The 12,302-nt window shown below is 38.9% G+C and overlaps 1 protein-coding gene across 1 annotated transcript in view; it reads left to right on the forward strand.

The window, feature by feature from the left end:
- Positions 1 to 12,302, forward strand: part of PRKAR2B (protein kinase cAMP-dependent type II regulatory subunit beta) — a 68,680-nt gene that overhangs the window by 25,366 nt on the left and 31,012 nt on the right. The gene's annotated exons all lie outside the window — the stretch shown is intronic.

Consider the following 12,302-nt stretch of genomic DNA (forward strand, 5'->3'; position numbering starts at 1 on the left):
GTGCATGTTTTGCTGGTCCCTATAACAGCTGGAACACAATGCAGGCTGTAATTGCCATGTAAGATATAATGGGACATTAATCAGATTTCTTCAAAGATGACTGACCTTGCTTTGCCTCAAATTCATTTTACAGTTTACTGGAAAATGTAGCCAAGGTTTCAGATCACTGAGCTTGATTAATTCCACCTTCTTGTGGAATTTATGAAAATTCCATGCTTTTCCTTCTTCTTTCAAATAAAATTAATTTTATTGTAAATTGGATTGAACTTTGAAAGCATGTACTGCATGTAATCTGATGCAGTGTTGTCTGTCTTACCTTGTACCTGAAACAGCAATTCAGCAGCCATCTAATGAGTAAATATACAACTGTGCTAAAACCTCTGTGTTTTTTCAAAAGTGAGGTGTTTTGTTTCAGTGGTGTGTTGTTCTAGTAGTATTGCCCTCTTGTTTTCTGTTGTGCTATAAGAGTTTGCCTGCCTAGCTTGGTGCCATTTTGTGTTCTCCAAATGGGTTTGGTTTGGTTGGTGCCAGCTCAGAGGGAGGAGTATTTACCTTCACCTAGTAGATCCTGCAACACGTAACAGATCCTTCCACATTATGTATCATTAACAATTAATGTTCTCGGTCTCTCTTTATTGTGCCCCTGCATCTCAGCTTTGCGTATCAGGTTTCTTATTTCTAAGCAAGTTCTCCTGAAGCTTGAGGCCTGGAACATAACTCTTGCTTGTTTGTTTATGAAATCTTGTGAACGTGAAAGCGGGATGTGCAAGTCATCGCACAGTGTTGTCAGCTCATGACAGTCTTAAACAGTCAGCAGAATGGAAGTAGTGTTCTGTTCCTTGTCAGCTCAGTTTGAAATCTGACTGTAAAACACTTCATTTTCAACTGCAGATCATTTTCAGTAAATGTAAGGAAGTTTGTATTCTGTAGTCCAGAAAGGCCAGACTTCTGGCTTTTCTGCTTGCAGTCTCAGCCAGATAGTTCCATTCTTGTCAAGATAAAAAATATTAAGTTGCTAAGGATTGCTATGGGACTGTGTAGAAAAATGGTGGCTTGAATATGCAGGATTTGTACATAGTCTATGTAGCACACAGTTAAAAGAGAGTGATTAATTCCAAATATTATCATGCAAACAGTTTCAGGCATTGAAAATACCTTATAAGGTACTCCAGCATGAAACAAAAGGAATGATTTACAACTAAGCCTCAGTGAGCAGGGCTTTATGCAAATCACACTGAACGTTTTAAGCAAGGTCTTAGTGTGACTGATTGATAGCTGACTGTAATGAATGCAGCCTTTGGAACAGATGTGTGTTAAGTTCTTACATTTCAGTAGGAGAGTTTTTATGAATAGCTAGGACTTGCTCAGGGGAAAAAAAAACAACAAAACAAAACAGGTATTTTTAATGTTCCTTTAAAAGGGAATTAAAAATATGGGAGAGGTCTGAAAGTTTTTGCACACTACTTGGTACATGTATTAATAGTTTCTATTGGCAGCTACTATTTAACGTGTATTGTTCTTTTTGTGGAGAGAAAGAGTAGAGTTACCTTATTCAGAATAGTAGGATAAATTGTATGATTTGGTCCAGGTGTAAATTGTGTGGGTCAACTTCAAGCTGCAACAAGGTAATATTGGAGTCCACCATATGTGCTATTTTATTCAGTTTCTGGCAGCTTTAATTGTAAAAGCAATTATTTTGCAGGAAAGTCCATGAAAGACGATAGTTTCTACTTGTTGAATACTAAATAACTACCAGAGATGTACAGTGTATTTCAGAAGCTTCATACATTAAACTATGCTAATGATACAAATATTTTATAAGAATGTTTTTCGAAGTAGTCTTGTTTTTTAGATGGTTACCTTTTGAATTGGATGATTGGATACATTAAAGTAGTCAAGATTACTTAGCAAATGGAAAACCCAGATAGTAGCTGTGTTTTAATACTTTGTAGCGTTCTGGTATTCTAAGTTGATTCTCATGCTTGGAAAATGAGCAGCTGAGTGGGGTTTTTCCTCAGATATGGATTTCTATTAATTTTAGGTTATTTAGCTGGGGACTATACTAATATTTGAAATGTGTGAGCTTGTTATTTCTGGGGCATTTTTGAAGATGTGCTTCTGATGAACATTACTGCAGGTTAATGGTGACTGTTCAGCGCTGTAGCATGTGGTGCTGCATGGCGTCAGGTTTAGTAAGTAATATTGCAGATTGATTCTGAGAGGGTGATTTGAGGCTCCCTGCCTGTGTCACGCCTCTGTCCATAAGCCTATATATATATAAGCTCCTCCTTCTGCACAGATCCAGGAGTTGTACTGTCCAAGGGTACACTGATTAAATGAAAATGGAAATACAGGGGTTCTCAGTGTGTAGATTTCCATTATGTTTCCACTGACCCATGCAGGAGTTCCCAAATAACTACATTCAAAACAGTGGTGGCTGTGTTTAACCAGTGATGGGATGGAGAAATAAACTGGGCTGCTACTGATGGTGGTGGATGCACTGACACCAGGTGAGGATTAACATCAGGATAAATACCCTTAGCAAAGATGCCCCAACAGCTGCTCAAAGCTGCTTTGTGAGTTCCCTCAGTGATTGAGGAGAAAACATGTGATGTGGATTTCTTCACAAAGAGCAGTAATCCACTGTGGTGGCTCACCTAGCTTTGACAATTCTGTTATTCTTTTGATAATCATTTTATTTGGTAGTATAAGATGCAGTTATTTTTCCTAACTGAGCCAGAAATTAAGCTGCCAGAAATTAATTGCTGAAGCACCTGCTGAAAACAGTGTAGTAAGGTATTTATTATTTAACAGCTGTTCCTGTTAACATGCTGCGAGTGTATTATGTACCAGAGGATAAAGGAATAAATAAACCAGGATCTATTAGTTTTCTTGGATTTCAATTCTTAAAATTTGACCTACTTAATTATGTGTCTTCTCTGCATTTTGCATATGTTTGCATGTATACAGTGTGTGTTCTATGCAGAAAATACACATATGTATTCCATAGTGCTGATGAGGTAGCTACTTACAGGCTAGTTAATAAAACACCCTGTTGTTCTAGTTATGCACAAAGATGAATTGATATTACAGTCTTAACTACATGAGTTTAGCAAGGAGCAGAGGTTAACAATTCCTCTAAAGCAAGAATGAATAATGAGACAGCTGCAATACATTCATTTTTCTTTTAAAATCAGGTGGAATTAAATTAAAGGGAGAAGAATGTTGAAGTGATCAGCAGACTTGGATGGGAAGAAAGGAGACAGAGTTAGTAGAGACAGTATGAAATGGAAAGGAAAGCTGCAAGTGTGTTCCTTAGGTGAAAAATGCTGTAGAAGTTTACAAACAAGCAGAGGTAGCCCAGAGTTGCATGCCTGAATACAGATACATTTTCTATGAATTATGTTAATTTTTTATCCATCTCTCTAAGTATGAGATACCAAGGGTTGGGACACTGATGTTCTGTATGTTAGCAGAAGCATTGGGTTTTTGCTTTTCAGCATCTTGACAGGCAGATAAACAGATAAATTATCTCATCAAGTATGGCCAGGAGTTTAGAATAATGCAGCAAAACCAGCACAGATTTGCTACCAACTGAGTATAAGTTTAGGTTTAGTAGATACCATTTACTGAGGCCGTTTGTTCCCAGTAGAATAGAATAATTCTACAAATGTATAATATCATTTTAATTAAGAAATAAATAGCTCTATAAAGTTACTTCAGTTAAGTATCTGCTTTTAGACTCTGAAAGACTGAGGAGAACCTAAATGAGGTTGCTCTGAGTTGGCCTTCCTGAGCTAGGAAGAAAATAGGCTCAAGAGCATCTGTGGAGCATCAGCAACAAAGAGAAACTTCTTACTGCAAATTTAAGAATCCCATTTTAGTCTCATGGAAAAGAAATAAACGGTGTTTTAAATATTGTTCTCTCAACCAACCAGGGAGGAAAAGTGATTTTATTGAGCTTCGCCTCCCTAAAGCTCTGAACCAAAATAACTTTAATATGGTCAACAGGCAGGGTACATTGACAACAAACCTATAGAGAGAAACTGTCCCAGATAGAATTGGGATAAATTTACAGTCAAACAGATATCGCTATCAAGGAAACAAATAAAAAAATAGAACAAAAGGGAGCAGTGAAGGTAAATTCTTTCAGGCTCTTCTCCATAGATGTCAGCAAGGACCTCCCAGTTATCAGTCTGAGAGAGGTTCAGGATGTGGGGAGGGAGAGAAAGAGAATCTCATGTGACACCAGAGGAGACCTGTGTGTAATGCATAACGTTCTGGGTTTGCATTGTTGAAGCATTTCTTTCTTTTCATTTTTTCATTTGTGATAGTTGAATCTGGGCAACATTTTTTGCTTTTCCATGCGCTCCTAAGAATTATCGCTTTTAGGTACGTGGCTGACTAACTGTAGATGGAGGGCTGAGAAAGAAAGAAGCAGGTTTTTTACTTTCTGTATCTTGTAAAAATTGATGTGTTCATTTAGCAAGTGCTCAAATTTTGATATGGAAGGCAAATCACTTTTGTACTGTGATAATTTCTAGCTGTGCTTAATGGCCTCTTTCTATTTGACTCTACAACTCCAGCTTTACAATACATTGGTGTTTGAAAAGAAAGGAGGAGATGCTGCATGCTCTTAGTTCTTAGTTGTTTGATATGTCCAAAAGCTGCGGTAATAGAACTGTAAGTGTCTGGCAGTAGGCAATTTGAAGTGGTACAGCAAGTCCATTTTAGTTTGTTCCTGCTCAGGCCTGGTAATTATGTAAATGTTTTCCAGCAAGAATTCTGCAGATTAGAAATATCTTCTCTTAATCTCAACAAGTAGAAAATGCTCTAAAGGGAGCTCAGGAAACTGTTTCAGCTGGTTCTGAATTTTCCTAAGTAAGAAATTTATTTAACGAAGGCACACTGATAAATTCCTAGGCTCCTCAAACCAGCTGTTCTTATTAAACAACTACAGATACATGCATGCACACACACTCAGGTGTGATGAAATACCTCACAAAGAAGTTATTTACAGCTCCCAGCATCATTACTTATAATGTAATAGTGTCTTTGTTGCCAGGTCACCTATTGGATCTCCCAGCCATTGATCTGCACAGCCATCACTTACAAACAGGACACCATTGCTACATTGGAGGCCATACACACGTACACACACTTTATTACACACAGGTCACATCACGTAGTTTTCCCTGCTTCATGACCAGAACGCAGTTATGCCTGCTGGTTGTTCATGAGTTGACAGCATCCTCCTCACACGCCTGCAGAGATGGGTGTTCTCCTTCTCAGCAGTTGCAGTTGACGCACAGGACTCACGCCTCTGCATGTCGTATGATGGATGTCTGCATTTTAACGCGTGTTAGGATGGGAGGAGGGAGGTTTAGCACAGCCCTCATAAAAGAAAAAAAATCTGGGAGCGAATTTGCCAGAACAATTTGTCTATCCTTCATCTCTTTCTTTATGTTCCTATAAGGTACCATTGGGAAGAAAGTGACAAGATAAAAGTTTTGGGCTTCATTATTCTGAACAGATCTGCGGACTGTGAATTAGTCATGCCCACAGCAGCATTTACATATACTGCTGCTAGATTTCAGCTGAATAATTTCTACAGAACATGTGACAACGTACTGGAGGAACACAGAGAAATTATGCTGAATTTAGATGATGTGAGTCCCATTAGTGAAGGAATGGTTAATTGCATTCTGCGATTATAAGTTTAAAAGAACATACCCGATATCAAATTCAATTGAAAATATAAGTTAGCATTTAGGAAGAGCAAACTGGTGGTCTTAGCCAAGAATAGGATATGCCCCTCTTAAAGAAGCTGGGGGTTTGAATTTAGAAAATAGGTATCTCATTTGTAATTTTAATCTGAGTAAATTACAGGGGATGAATGACCATATTTATCAGTACAATTTGGGGACTGACCTATTAGAGAGGAGCTCTGCAAAGAAGCACCTGGATGTTCTGCTGGACAGCAGGTTGGCCATGAACCAACAGTGTGCCCTTGTGGCCAAGAAGGCCAACGATTTCCTGGTGTACATCAAAAAGAGCGTGGCCAGCAGGTTGAGGGATGTGATCCTCCTGCTCTACTCTGCTCTGGTGAGTCCACATCTAAAGAACTGTGTCCAGTTCTGGGCTCATCAGTTCCAGAAAGACAGGGAATTGCTAGGGAGTCTAGTGGAGAGCTACAAAGGTGACTGGGAGCCTGGAGCATCCCCGCTTGTGAGGAAGAGCTGAGAAACTTGGGGCTATTCACCTTGGAGAAGACAGAGGGGGGGATCTTATCAGTGCTTATAAATACATAAAGAGCAGGTGTCAGGAGGAAGGGGCCAGGCTTATTTCCTTGGTGCCCAGAGACAGGACAGAGGATAATGGGCACATATGGAACCATAGGAGGTTCCATCTGAACATGAGAAAACAACTTCTTTACTTTGAGGGGCAACAGAGCACTGAAACAGGCTGCCCATAATGGTTGTGGAGTGTCCTTGTCTGGAGATACTGAAAACCCACCTGGACACTTTCCTGTGCAATCTACTCTAGTGAACCTGCATTAGCAGGGGGTTGTACTAGATGACCCTTTCCAGTGCCTATGATTCATGACTCTGTGATATTGAAAGTTTGTTAAAGAGATTGGCAACCACTGTCCTGTGTTAAAAATTTCAGGAAAAGAAGACTAAGTGAAATGAGATTATTTTCTCTTTTATACAGTATCACAGAAGTTGGAGCTGTACCAAAAAATGATGGTGAGGAATGAAGTAACTGTAAATCTCCTTTTAAATGCTCACATAGGAGAAAGTATTTTTATGGAAGCATGTCAAGTCATAGGATCATAGAATCACAGAATGGCTTGGGTTAGAATAAACCGTAAAGCCCACACAGTTCCAGCCTGGTGTAGGTAGGGTTCCACCCACCAGAACAAGTTGCTCAGGGCCTTGTCCAGTCTGGTCTTGAACTCCTTCAGGATTAGAACATCATAGTGATGGAAGAAGAATTAAGAGCTTTATTGGTAGATAAGGAATTCCAGTATAGTTCTTCAAGGAGATACAGGGGCTGAATTTTTGTTCGTTACATTCTTATAGTCAGTACATAATTTAAAATGCTACTGAGCTGGCATACAGTAATATTTATTGCTGAAACCTTGTTAAGCCCTAAGGCTTTCAACATAAAAGCAGGGAAAATAAGAATAGTGTTGGGATGTATCTTCACTGCCAGACAGAGCACACTAGAGAAGCACCCAGGCTTATGGTGCCACCTCAATGCTGGTTGCTGGAGGCTACAGAAGCAGCGAGTCTTACCAAGTCTGTGACACCAGATAAGGGGTTGACAGACTGCAGATTTCTATGGGTTGTAGCTGTGGTGTGCTCAGGCAGACATGTACTCTTCGGTGCTCCTTTCACAAGGCAATCAGCAGAAGTTTCACAGTTTTCCTATGCAACTGTCCCTCTTATAGTATTTTCTGTAGATAGCAGCTGCCTCAATCACCTACCAACGTTAAAGAAAGGAGTATCCTGAGTCTGTAGATAGGAAATTGGAATGTTTATATTCAGGTCAGAATATATGATGATAGCTTTGCCTACACCAGGAGCTGAATGCAATGTGTGAGATTCTCGTTTTCTTTTCCTGAAGCATCTGCATCACAGATCATATAGAGAATAGTAGCAGTAACTGTATGCACACAGCATTTTATGGGTCAGATGGTTATGTTTCTTTGCCATGTGGTGTATCTATACTGATTCTTTTTAATGTTTGCTGTTGTGAAACCTGCTGCTCATGTATCCTGTCTGCTTTTACAGACGTTGTCCTGTGTGCTGTCCTGGGAGAAATGAGCCACAGAGTTCTCCTAAGAACAGCTTCTGCTATCAGATACTACAAGAACTAGTGGGATTGCACTTAGGCTACCATATTAACGATATGGCCAGGATGCACTGAGCTGTGGATACCTTATTGCCATTGAGGCAGGGAGTGTGGTCCCTTCAGCTTGGTCCTGGTCGAGGTGCCTGCTGAAAATGCAGGTGTTACTCATGAGAATGAAGAACTTCTTTTAGAGGCCTGTCTCAAGACAAACAGAGGTCTGTGGGAAATTGGAGACTGCTGTTTCCCACCCACTCTGTAAGCAAGAGATTCAGCTTCATTTTTTAGTTTCTCTTATGTGCCTTATTAGCTTTCATGCTCAGAAGGTCATGTGTCTTCTTCTTGATTCAGTTATTTCATCATCTCTAATGAAAGATTCTCTCTGAGTCATTACATCAATGTCATTACTCTTCATACTACAGCATATAGTTCAACAGTGGTATTCTTTTTCAAAACAAAAGCAACCTGGTCTAGTGGGAGATGCTGGAAATAGGTGATCTCTAAGGTCACTTCCAACCCAAGCCATTCTATGAAAACAATCTATGAAAACGGTGGTGTTTTAGCAGCATGAAACTACAATGGATCAGTGCAACGCATTTTCTAGCAAGGGATGAATGTCTTTCTTCTGCAGGCACCATTTCTATTCCTGGTTGTGCTGTATGTTCATTTGCTTAGCTACGGAGGACTGTCCTTAACAGATCTGGAACATGGCATCTCTCATCTTACACTGATGGTAAGAAAACAGTGTAAGAATTATATAGGGATCAACCATAAATTTGAAAACCTCTCCTCTGTTTCAGAAATTTCTCTGAATAAATATTATATATATATATATATATATATATATATATATATATATATACACATACATACGTATATATATATATTCTTATATATATATATACACATACGTATATATATATATATATATTCTTTATGTATGTCTCAATCAAACTCCTTTTCTCCTTTAGAGGGAAAAAATAAGAGTAATAACATTTTGTTACATTGGTGCAGTGCATCTTAAGGTTTTGTTTTCTATGCTAATGGTGTTGATCGATAACAAGAAGGTAATTCCCATTCATATTCTTTTCTGCTCACTGTTTTGTGCAAAAATGAGAGAATATTACCTAGTGACTCACATTGCTGTGAAGAATTATTATGAGCATGCCAGAATGAAAAGTTGCCATGTGCCAAAATTCATTCATTAAAAATAATAATAACAATAATTTAAAAAATATAAAAAAATATGCACATATTCATTACATATTTAGAAGAGGAAGAGGAAATTGATCTGAGAATAAAGAAGAATGAACCAGTCAGCAGAATACATTTTACATGCAAATGTTAAAGCTTTCTTTTCGTGTTGAATGTCAGTGCACGTGAGAAGACTCTTTCCCCTCTCCATGCACAAGGAAATACTGAAAATGTGGCTATTATTTCAAATAACTGGTTTGTGTCAGGGCTTTGTTCAGCCTCTGAAACAGCCTTTTACGTGAAGCATCAGCTTTACACTGTGACAAAACTGGAAGTTCATCCTTTTAAAGTTTCGGTGCATGCAGTTTATTACATGAAGAGTGTGTCTTTCAAGGCAGAAATTCAAAATCTACTTGCCAGTGCTGATCTTCCCTGCTACCACAGTCAGTGTTTCAGAGATACAGCTTTGGAGTGTGACAGTGTTGTAACAGAAGGGTACTCCATTAGCTGCAGTTAAAACACAGAGGAGTCCTGAACCGAGGTTTGCTTTCTGCTCTGTTGTGCTCTTGAGAGGGAGCAGCAGGGAAAGACGTCTTTCCTGTTTGTTCTCTTGCTGGCTTTGATCTGGAAACCATTTTCACAACTGCTATGTGTGAGTCTAGAATACATCTGCTCTCCTCCTTCTTGTTATCCATCCAGTCATAGTGGTGTACATTGTATTGTGCAAAAATGGTTATGCATTATGTGATTTAAATCTTTCAGGCACTTACTAAGGGGTTGTACACTAATCTTTAACATCCAAATAATGCTAGCCTTCTGGGAATAAATTCAGGGGAATATTCAGCTGACACTGGCTGTCGTAGAATGGTTTGAATTGGAAGGGACCTTTAAGATCATTTAGTTCCAACCCCCTGGCTATTGGTGGGGATAGCTCCCAGTTGATCGAGTTGATCACAGCCCCATCCATCCTGGCCTTGGCTTTGTGTTCAGAATCTAATGGACTATGTCAGAGGATCAGACATTAGTAGACAAAAATGTTTGGGTATGTATTTGCATAAAAGGTGGTAATAATGACTCCCTCAACAAGATTTATCTGGTGTGCTGTAGGATTATTAGGCACATCAAATAGAGTCAATCACATTTTCTCATGGTCATTATGCAGGAGTGCTTCAGATGCAAAACGCATGAGAAAGAAGAAATACTTCCAGCTACTACACAACATAATTACATTAAAGAAGATGAGATCCTCATCTCAAAGATCTTTGTGTCCTCCTTTGATCAGTGTATTGATGAGCAATTACAGGGGAGAATCTGAGTTGTCAGAGTTCAGTAATGTCCGAAGACCCTGGTAAATGATTGCATGTTGGCAAAGACCATATGTTTTCCAATTCAATTTCTTATTTGAGTAAGTCAAACCTTGTGAGAAGAGCAAGTACAGAGAGCCTCATACTACTTCTTAGTATGTATGTATTAATAAGCTAGGGTTTTTTTTGCATATGTCATCCAAGAAACTAATCTGCTGAAAGAATGAGGAAAGGTAAGTGGTGCTCTCTCAGTGGATCAATTCCAGAAATGTAATCCACTTCTAAAGGATAGGAAAAGTACATGGAAAAACAGAAGAGGTTGTTGAACTGTGGTCGGTCACCTGTCACAGTAGAAAGCAGAGACAGAGGGGAGAGATGTGGTGTGACTGCAGCTAATGGGTTAGGGTAAGAGAGGGTCTGGAAGAGGAGAATAGGAAACCTGCACTTGATACAGTCAGTAAGAAATAAGAGGGAGATTCAAATCCTCTGCACTGCAGCAGCTTTTGTTCAATACACTGAACAAACCATCTTTATTGCCTTCGCTAAGCAAATTCCCATCTCTGCAGAAAACCTGGTATCAAAGAGAAGGGTAATTAAAATGCATAATGACATAAAAGCTGGGCTGCATGAAGGAGACAAAGACTGCCTACTACTAGCGAGTGATTTGCTGCAGTCTGACAGAAGGGTAACTGTGTGTTGCTGTGCCAGTACTGTGATTTTGCTGATGCAGTTGTGTAGCTCATGTATTTCTCACTCCCAGCAGCTGTGATCTGCGATGCCAGGTCCTGTAAACCTGAACAGAACTTGGCTGTGAAAAGGTGAAGAAACCCTGTATATATAGAGTTGAAAATAATACCATGAGTAACAGAATAACATTTCTGGAGAGAGCTACAGGAGTGACCTCACAAGGACAATAACATAATTTAAAAAACAGATATTTTCTCAGATTTATGGGATGGTGACCTTGTGTCCTTCTCGTGTAAGAACTTACATGGAACAGAGAGTTCTTGATCTGGGTTTGCGGTGAGAGAAGAGGCAGAAGCTGCACGGTGGTCATAAATCCTCCAGTGAGTGTCTGTGAGCAGAAAAGAGCATCTACAGCAGGGAGGGGACCACACCTCCACACACATATGCTCACATGCATGCAGCTTTTGTCATATGTATGTTTCTCTTGTGACTGTATAATAGTTAATTGTACAGTATTTGCAGCAATGTGTGCATTCAGACATGGCTCACAACCTGATATTTTTCATTTTCTAGGATTTTTAATTATTTAAATCCCGTGGATCATCTTAATATTAGCATAGTGAGATGCTTGAACATAGATATGCTTACTACTTTATTTTAAAATGAAATGATAGAAAAAAGAATGTTTAATAACAGATGCAACACACTAAGTTATATTATTTACTAAAGTGTCTTAAAAGCTGTGCTGCATTTTGCCCTATGCTGTTCCTTCATGCATTTTCACTTTCTAAGTACAGTTGTTTACATTGTCTCTCACAACACTTTGTGTGGGTTCCTAATTTTGTTGTCCATAAAGTTATGCTTGGCATCATCTCTTGTGGCAGATAGACATCTTAAGTTTAATTCCTTCTGGAAGGGCAGCATGGTTTCAGAGGTGCTAATTGGCTTTCTCCATCAGAGAAATGATTGCTGTGGCAATGATTTACCAGTTTTATTTTTGATTTTTGTGATATTCTCTTGATTCAACTGGGGACAAAAAGACACTTGTAACCATGATACAGTACGATGATGTTTCTTTGAAATGGACCGTAAGTGCCAGTGATATCCATAATTCTAACATTCCCATCAATCTCTAGCAAATAATCTTTAGGATATAATATTTCGTGGTTTATTTTTAACCATAATATTTTTCTTGTTAGAAGTTTGAGCAAATTTCTTTCCACTTCTGTGGCATTTTCAAGCTGAAGCAAAATCAGTTTT

The sequence above is a fragment of the Coturnix japonica genome, chromosome 1 (genome assembly GCF_054131305.1).
Source record: "Coturnix japonica strain WE chromosome 1, WE-NBRP24, whole genome shotgun sequence".
NCBI classification, from domain to species: Eukaryota; Metazoa; Chordata; class Aves; order Galliformes; family Phasianidae; genus Coturnix; species Coturnix japonica.